Source organism: Nerophis ophidion, linkage group LG14, assembly GCF_033978795.1.
Source record: "Nerophis ophidion isolate RoL-2023_Sa linkage group LG14, RoL_Noph_v1.0, whole genome shotgun sequence".
Classification (NCBI taxonomy): domain Eukaryota; kingdom Metazoa; phylum Chordata; class Actinopteri; order Syngnathiformes; family Syngnathidae; genus Nerophis; species Nerophis ophidion.
In genome coordinates, this window is record NC_084624.1 from 7,937,859 (window position 1) to 7,947,633 (window position 9,775).

General features: G+C 41.1%; 1 protein-coding gene across 1 annotated transcript in view; it reads right to left on the reverse strand.

Annotated features, from left to right (window-relative positions):
• The window catches only part of LOC133568060 (AP-2 complex subunit mu-A-like), a 50,032-nt gene extending 47,755 nt beyond the window's left edge, over positions 1-2,277 (reverse strand). The window contains exon 1 of the mRNA XM_061919767.1: positions 2,119-2,277. The gene's annotated coding sequence lies outside the window, so the exon portion shown is untranslated. The remainder of the gene's footprint in view (positions 1-2,118) is intronic.
• Positions 2,278-9,775: the final 7,498 nt, after the last annotated feature.

Below are 9,775 nucleotides of genomic sequence, written 5' to 3' on the forward strand. Positions count from 1 at the left end.
CTCGTCCACAGTCGGGACCCAGGATGGACCGCTCGCCTGTGTATCGGTTGGGGACATCTCTGCGCTGCTAATCCGCCTCCGCTTGGGATGGTTTCCTGCTGGCTCCACTTTGGACGGGACTCTCGCTACTATATTAGATCCACTTTGGTCTAGATCAGGGGTCGGCAACCTTTACCACTCAAAGAGCCATCTCGACCCGTTCCACAAAATGAGGAAGACAATGGGAGCCGCAACTATTCTCGCCAATATCAGCTGGTGGTCACCCAGATGACAAGAATAAGGGCATGCTATGAAGCCATTGCCTTAAACACCTTCTACAACATGAACAAACTGCTTGCCAGTCCAGCAAAATGTTGTGAGAAGCTTCAGCAGATGCACGCACACGACTGGAAGGCATACTGGGTGACACAGAGTACACTGACGGTTGTGAAATAAACAACTTTAACACTTGTCCGAATATGCGCCACACTGTGAACCCACACAAAAGAAGAATGAAAAACACATTTCGGGAGAAAATCCTCACAGTAACACAACACAATACCCAGAATCCTTTGCATCCATGACAATTCCTGACTACGTTATACACCCCGCGAGCACCAAGCCCCGCACATCTCAACCACGCAGGGGGGGGGGGGTTGGTGCTCGCGGGATGTGTAACATAGTCAGGAATTGTCATGGATGCAAAGGATTCTGGGTATTTGCTGTGTTGCGTTTATGTTGTGTTACTGTGAGGAGTTTCTCCCGAAATGTGTTTGTCATTCTTCTTTTGTGTGGGTTCACAATGTGGCGCATATTAGTAGGAGTGTTAAAGTTGTTTATATCACCACCGTCAGTGTACTCTGTGTCACCCAGTATGCCTTGCAATCTCATACATGTGCCGATAGAAGCAGCGAAATGCATGTGTCCGGTCGGCACGCAAATAGCATTCCGTGAATGGCGGGCGTGATGACGTTCAAGAGGACGCAACTAGCATTCCGTGAATGGCGGGCGCGATGACGTTCAAGAGGAGGTGAAGAGTAATATCATCACGGCACGCCCTTAATTTTGTAGTCAGAGTGAAAATTGGTGATGTCCGGGAGAGGCATTGAATTCCGGAATCGCCCCGCAACAATCTGGGGGGTCGGCGATTGTGCAGCTGAGCCGCATCAAAGTTGTTAAAGAGCCGCGGGTTGCCGACCCCTGGTCTAGATTCTCACGGTTATGTTAGATCCACTATGGATTGGACTTTCACAATATCATGTTAGAGCCGCTCGACATCCATTGCTTTCGGTCCCTTTGGGGTTGGGGTTGCCCACATATGCAGTCCTCTCCAAGGTTTCTCACTGTCATTGTCGACGCCCCCACAAGGGTGAGTTTTTCCTTGCCCTTATGTGGGTTCATTGTGGCTTGTGCAGCCCTTTGAGACACTTGTGATTTAGGGCTATATAAATAAACATTGATGGATTGAGCGACGGTTAAACAAACACGGACACGGCGTCAAAAGGAAGCGGGAAATCACCGCGTCGTGACCCCACACACAAAACCCGACTTTAATGCGTCTAATCAGCCCGAGTCAAGATGTCTGCTCGTTCGGGCCCGTTTTTTTTTCTCTCGGCGTTCATAAATGTTGCCGGTTTTCCTCATTTCCAAGGCGGCTACATTCACTATATTTGCGGGGAAAAGGCTCGATAAACGACAGCAGGCCTGACCTTCAACTAACTGATGGATGAGACTAACCCGGGAATGAGATGTGGCGTTAGCTGGCTAATTTCCGCCATGTTGAGCAGCTGCGACGTTTTAAATTGATTTCCGGTACGATAAAATAAAACCCGTCAGAAGCGCCACCGTCGTGTTTTTCTTTAAAACACTACAAATATCCATGCAGATATATAAATGCAAACACAAGGCTGCATATACCAATGTTCATATTATAAAAACTAGTACAAGTTCGACGTTTTGAACTTTTAATTTGAAAGGGAAAAACCTCCGCAGTTCCGTTACCAGGCTATGTTAACGCGAGCTTGTCGCCAGCGGCAGCTAACATTAGCACGACCCGAGAATGGAAGGTTTAGCCCGGGTATAAACAACCTCATTTCTCCCCTCGGACGTCTTCGCCATTTTTGACGGTGTTGAACTCACCCCACGTTCCACCGGCAGTCCCCCCGCTCGGCCTCCGCTGTGGCTTAAATGAGAGTAGGCGTGCGTCCCCTCCGGTGCTCGCGGCCGCTATTCGGGGCTTCTTCTTCCTGCTCGTGCCCGCCGATGTGTCAGCTGACCTGACTGACGTGCGCGCGCACGGGCCGGAAAAGGCGCGGTTGCAACGGCGAGTAAACCGCACCCAGATCTGGGATACAATACGCTGCAATATTTTTTTTTTTTAATTATTAAATGATGCTTGATGGGATAATCACAGTCATCATGTCATGGCTGTCTTGAGTTGCCAATAATTTCTACAACTCTTATTTTTTTTGTGATGTAGTGATTGGAGCACATAATTGTTGCTCATAAGAACTACATTAATGAGGGTTGCTTCTTTTATGAATTTATTATGGCTCTAATTAAAGGCCTACTGAAAGCCACCACTAGCGACCACGCAGTCTGATAGTTTATATATCAATGATGAAATATTAACATTGCAACACATGCCAATACGGCCGGTTTGGTTTACTAAATTACAATTTTAAATTTCGCACAAATTATCCTGCTGAAAAGGTCGCGCAATGATGACGCGTACGCATGACGTCACGGATTGTAGCGAAAATTTTCATCCAGTACCGATCCCAGCTATAAGTAGTCTGAAATGAGATTTTCTTATTTAAACGGGGATAGCAGGTCCATTCTATGTATCATACTTGATCATTTCGCCATATTGCCATATTTTTGCTGAAAGGATTTAGTAGAGAAGATCGACGATAAAGTTGGCAACTTTCGGTCGCTAATAAAAAAGCCTTGCCTGTACCGGAAGTAGCAGACGATGTGCGCGTGACGTCACGGGTTGTGGAGCTCCTCACATCTGAACATTGTTTCCAATCATGGCCACCAGCAGCGAGAGCGATTCGGTTCGAGAAAGCGACGATTTCCCCATTATTTTGAGCGAGGATGAAAGATTCGTGGATGAGGAAAGTGAGAGTGAAGGACTAGAAAAAAAAAAAGACTATACAGTGGGAGCGATTCAGATATTAGACACATTTACTAGTGTAGCCGAGTGTCCTGGGTTTGCCTTTACAGTGTACTTATATAATAAAATAATAAACGGGAGACATTAGAGCAGGTCCGGTAGCCACCGCTTCTTTAACGTGAACTCCTTTACACCTCTCTCTCCACAACCACACACCCTACGTCACAGCCCCACGGCAACTCTGAAAGGACAACACTCCTCCTCCTCCTTCTCCTTATACTCTCTGTTAACATGGGACACCCTGAACTCTTTGTTACACCAATTGTGGAAAATCCTTTATCTGCTTATTGTGTTACTAGTGTTTTAGTGAGATTATATGGTGGTACATGTAAGTCGGAGGGGTGTTGTGACCGCCAGTGTCTCCATGGGAAGCCACGTTTCTCGACCAGGCAAGGCAGCCGGGCTGAGATTTTTTTAATTCCACAGTATTCTGGACATCTGTCTTGCTGAATCTTTTGCAATTTGTTCAATGAATAATGGAGATGTCAAAGAAGAAAGCTGTAGGTGGAAAGCGGTGTATTGTGGCCGGCTGTAGTAACACAAACACAACCGTTTTTTCTTTGTTTACATTCCCTAAAGATGACGGTGAATCTATACTATGGAACAGAGCGGTCAAGCGAACACGGTTCCCCACCACATGTCAACCGGCAGGTTTCGGTGAGAAAATGGTGGCAATAGGTCGGCTCTTACCGTAGACATGAGCGGAGAGTTTGCGTGGTTCTTCCTGCAGCTGCGAATTCTCTTGCCTCCTCCCAATGGCCGCCCCCGACCGTCGGATACTTACACCGCAGGAAGAATAGTTTCCACTGCGGTGTAGACTAATGGGGATCTTTAATAAACTAAACTAAACTACACCATAAAGGAGGGGGAAAAAAAAAATCTCAGCCCGGCTGCCTTGCCTGGTCGAGAAATGTGGCTTCCCATGGAGACACTGGCGGCCACAACACCCCTCCGACTTACATGTACTACCATATAATCTCACTAAAACACTAGGAACACAATAAGCAGATAAGGGATTTTCCACAATCGGTGTAACAAACAGTTCAGGGTGTCCCAAGTTAACAGAGAGTATAAGGAGGAGGAGGAGTTTTGTCCTTTCAGAGTTGTGTGTGGCTGTGACGTAGGGTGTGTGGTTGTGGAGAGAGAGGTGTAAAGGAGTTCACGTTAAAGAAGCGGTGGCTACCGGACCTGCTCTAATGTCTCCTGTTTATTATTTTATTATATAAGTACACTGTAAAGGCAAACCCAGGACACTCGTCTACACTAGTAAATGTGTCTAATAACATCTGAATCGCTCCCACTGTATAGTTTTTTTTTTTTCTAGTCCTTCACTCTCACTTTCCTCATCCACAAATCTTTCATCCTCGCTCAAAATAATGGGGAAATTGTCGCTTTCTCGAACCGAATCGCTCTCGCTGCTGGTGGCCATGATTGTAAACAATGTTCAGATGTGAAGAGCTCCACAACCCGTGACGTCACGCGCACATCGTCTGCTACTTCCGGTACAGGCAAGGCTTTTTTATTAGCGACCGAAAGTTGCCAACATGATCATCGATGTTCTCTACTAAATCCTTTCAGCAAAAATATGGCAATATGGCGAAATGATCAAGTATGACACATAGAATGGACCTGCTATCCCCGTTTAAATAAGAACATCTCCTTTCAGTAGGCCTTTAAAATGCCAGCAAATGTGCTTCTGCTCAAAAGTATACATACAGCAATGTTAATATTGGCAAGTTTCACTGCAATAAGGCACTTTTGGTAGCCATCCACAAAATCGGTGCAGTTCAGCTAAATGTGTTGGTTTTCTGACATGGACTTGTTTCTTCAGCATTGTCCACACGTTTAAGTTTGGGAATGCCATTTTAAAACCTTAACTCTAGCCTGATTTAGCCATTCCTTTACCACTTTTGACGTGTATTTGGGGTCATCGTCCTGTCATCTGACATCACAAGGACAAAGATAAAACCTTCTGGAGGAAAGTTCTGTGGTTAGAAGAAACAAAAAATGGAGCCGTTTGGCCACAATACCCAGCAATATGTTTGGAGGAGAAAAGGTGAGGCCTTTAATCCCAGGAACACCACTCCTACCGTCAAGCATGGTGGTGGTAGTATTATGCTCTGGGCCTGTTTTGCTGCTAATGGAACTGCTGCTTTACAGAGAGTAAATGGGACACTGAAAAAAAGGAGGATTACCTCCAAAGTTTTCAGGACAAGCTAAAATCATCTGCCCGCAGGTTGGGTCTTGGGCACAGTTGGGTGTTCCAACAGGACAATGACCCCAAACACAGATCAAAAGTGGTAAAGGAATGGCTAAATCAGGCTAGAATGAAAGTTTTAGAATGGCCTTCCCAAAGTCCTGAGTTAAACGTGTGGACAATGCTGAAGAAACAAGTCCATGTCAGAAAACCAACACATTTAGCTGAACTGCACCGATTTTGTGGTGAAAAATGCAAGCAGAAGCTTGTGGATGGCTACCAAAAGCGCCTTATTACAGTGAAACTTGCCAAGGGACATGTAAGCAAATATTAACATTGCTGTATGTATACTTTTGATTGCTCACATTTTCAGTAGAGCCATAATAAATTCACAAAAGAAGCAAACTTCATGAATGTTTTTGTGACCAACAAGTATGTGCTCCAATCACTACATTACAAAAAAATAAGAGTTGTAGAAATGATTGGAAACTCAATACAGCCATGACATTATCTTCTTTACAAGTGTATGTAAACTTTTGATCGTGACTGTATATGTGTGTATATATATGTATGTGTATATACGTGTATATATATGTATATATGTATGTGTATATATGAGTGTATATATATGTATATATATATGTATGTGTATATACGTGTATATATATGTATATATGTATGTGTATATACGTGTATATATATGTATATATGTATGTGTATATACGTGTATATATATATGTATATATGTATGTTTTTATATATGTATGTGTATATACGTGTATATATATAGTGTATATATATATGTATATATGTATGTGTATATACGTGTATATATATATGTATATATGTATGTGTATATATATGTATATATGTATGTGTATATACGTGTATATATATGTATATATGTATGTGTATATACGTGTATATATATATGTATGTGTATATATATGTATGTGTATATACGTGTGTATATATGTATATATGTATGTGTATATACATGTATATATATGTATATATATATATGTATGTGTATATACGTGTATATATATGTATATATGTATGTGTATATACGTGTGTATATATATATGTATGTGTATATACGTGTATATATATGTATATATGTATATGTATGTGTATATACGTGTATATATACGTATATATATATGTATGTGTATATACGTGTATATATATATGTATATATGTATGTGTATATACGTGTATATATATATATATGTATATATGTATGTGTATATACGTGTATATATATGTATATATATGTAGGTGTGGGAAAAAAAATCACAAGACTACTTCATCTCTACAGATCTGTTTCATGAGGGGTTCCCTCAATCATCAGGAGATTTCTCCTGATGATTGATGATTTTTCCCACACCTACATATTGCGCTCTACCACGGTATCGAGCACTATTCTCTGGATAATCCAATCAAGACATATGTATATATATATGTATGTGTATATACGTGTATATATATGTATGTGTATATACGTGTACATATATGTATGTATGTATGTATGTGTATATACGTGTATATATATATGTATGTGTATATACGTGTATATATGTAATTATGTATGTGTATATACGTGTATATATATGTATATATGTATGTGTATATATATGTATATATGTATGTGTATATACGTGTATATATGTATATATGTATGTGTACATACATGTATATATATGTATATATGTATGTGTATATATATACAGTGGGTCAAAAAAGTATTTAGTCAGTTTTTTTATATGGCAAACACAAAATATCCAACATTTGCCCACAAAAATATCTCAAAGTGGAATAATTAATGTGACGTAATTGGAGCTTTGAATAGATCAACAATGTGTATATACGTGTATATATATGTATATATGTATGTGTATATACGTGTATATATATATGTATGTGTATATACGTGTATATATATGTATATGTATGTGTATATACGTGTATATATACGTATATATATATGTATGTGTATATACGTGTATATATATATATGTATGTGTATATACGTGTATATATATGTATATATGTATATGTATGTGTATATACGTGTATATATACGTATATATATATGTATGTGTATATACGTGTATATATATGAAACTCACCAACATCAACATCAAGGAGGGTGACGCCCTCATTACAGACAAAATAGAGGTAGCAAGCAGACTTAACATCTTTTTCACCAACATAGCCACAACTCTCGTAAACAAGCTATCACAACATTCTGGTCGCTTTGGTGTAGAACACATTAAAGCCTTCTACAGAAAGCTAGGAGTAGTCAACAACAATTTCAAATTAGAAATGGTCTCAGCTAACGAGGTGCTTAATAAATTGAGCGCGCTCCACCCAAACAAGGCCACCGGCCTTGACAATATCCCCTCCAGATTCCTCATGGACTCTGCCACCACCATTGCCCCAATAATCACTCATATAATAAACCTCTCAATCAAACAAGGCCAAGTACCCAAGGATTTCAAGATAGCAAGAGTAACCCCCCTTTATAAAAAAGGAAGCAAATTAGAACCTGGTAACTACCGACCTGTTTCTATTCTCAGTTCCATTTCAAAAGTAATGGAGAAAATAGTTTATGAACAGGTTGATAGATACCTTGCTACTAATAAACTAATGTACAAATTCCAATCCGGCTTCAGAACTAACCACTCCACTGACACATGCCTTCTCTATCTGACCGACCACATCAAACATGAGGTGGACGCGGGCAAATACTGCGGCATGGTCATGCTGGACATTCAGAAGGCCTTTGACACCGTTAACCATGCTATTCTGTTGGATAAGCTCCGAGCAATCGGATTCGACGAAACCTCATCAAGCTGGATGCAATCTTACTTGGAGGGGAGGAAACAGGTGGTAGAGGTGAACGGCACCATGTCCCCTCCCCTCTCAGTAAGCTGTGGAGTCCCTCAGGGGAGTATACTAGGACCTTTACTGTTCCTAATATACGTGAATGACATGCCATCAGCATGCCACTCTGAATTGTTCCTGTTTGCGGATGACTTGGCCCTGCTGGTATCCGGCAAGGACAAGTCACAGGTGGAACAAATCCTCAGTGCTGAACTCCTCAATATTTGCACCTGGCTCGCTGACAACAAGCTATCCATACACTTAGGTAAAACGGAATCCATCCTATTTGGGTCCCATATCAAACTTATGAAGGTCAGTGACTTCACTATAAAAGTGGGTGACATTGTTATCACCAGGAAGGATGAGATCGCCTACCTAGGTTCCATTCTAGAGGCTAATCTTTCCTGTGATAAAATGGCAACCAAGGTGATCAAAAAGGTCAACCAAAGAACGAGATTCCTCTACAGAATCTCCTCTCTGGTCAACAAAAGCACCTTGAGGATTCTAGCGGGAACTCTCATTCAACCCTTCTTCGATTACGCTTGCACCTCCTGGTACCCCAGCACCTCCAAAACCCTCAAATCTAGACTCCAAACATCCCAGAATAAGCTAATCCGGTTACTTTTAGACCTCCACCCCAGATCACACCTCAATCCAACCCACTTCTCCAAAGTGGGCTGGCTCAGGGTGGAGGACAGAGTAAAACAACTTGCACTGAGCCTAGTCTATAAAATCCGCTACACCTCCCTGATACCGAAGTACATGTCAAATTACTTCCTTAACGTAAATGACCGCCATAACCACAACACCAGGGGGAGCTCCACAAACCACGTTAAACCCAGATTCCGATCTAACAAAGGTCTTAACTCATTCTCTTTCTATGCCACATCAATGTGGAATGCACTCCCAACAGGTATAAAAGTAAGTGCATCTCTATATTCCTTCAAAACCGCTCTAAAACAACACCTCCAGGCAACTTCAACCCTTTACTAATACCCTCCTCCATTCACATCCCATCTCCCCGGATTATAAACAACTCAAATGTACTTCTAATGTATATACTTGTTCTTATGCTATCTGAACTCACTATGTTCTCTGCTGGCTGTACATATCCTACTAAATAAGACCTACACTGTTTCAAGGTCCACATTTCTCTCTTGATGCAATTGTTGATGACTGAAGTTCTGATATCAACCAAAGCTCCTCATCCCACCCCCCGGATTGTAACTAATGTAAATAATTCAATGTACATACTATGATGATTAACTTGTGTGATGACTGTATTATGTTGATAGTATATATTTGTACCATGAATTGATTAACGTGGACCCCGACTTAAACAAGTTGAAAAACTTATTGGGGTGTTACCATTTAGTGGTCAATTGTACGGAATATGTACTGTACTGTGCAATCTACTAATAAAAGTATCAATCAATCAATCAATCATAAATACATTGATTTTGATTCATTATTATTTTTTAAAGAAAAAAACAGCCTGCATGGCAGCTTTGTGTTATTAGAGTAAACATTGC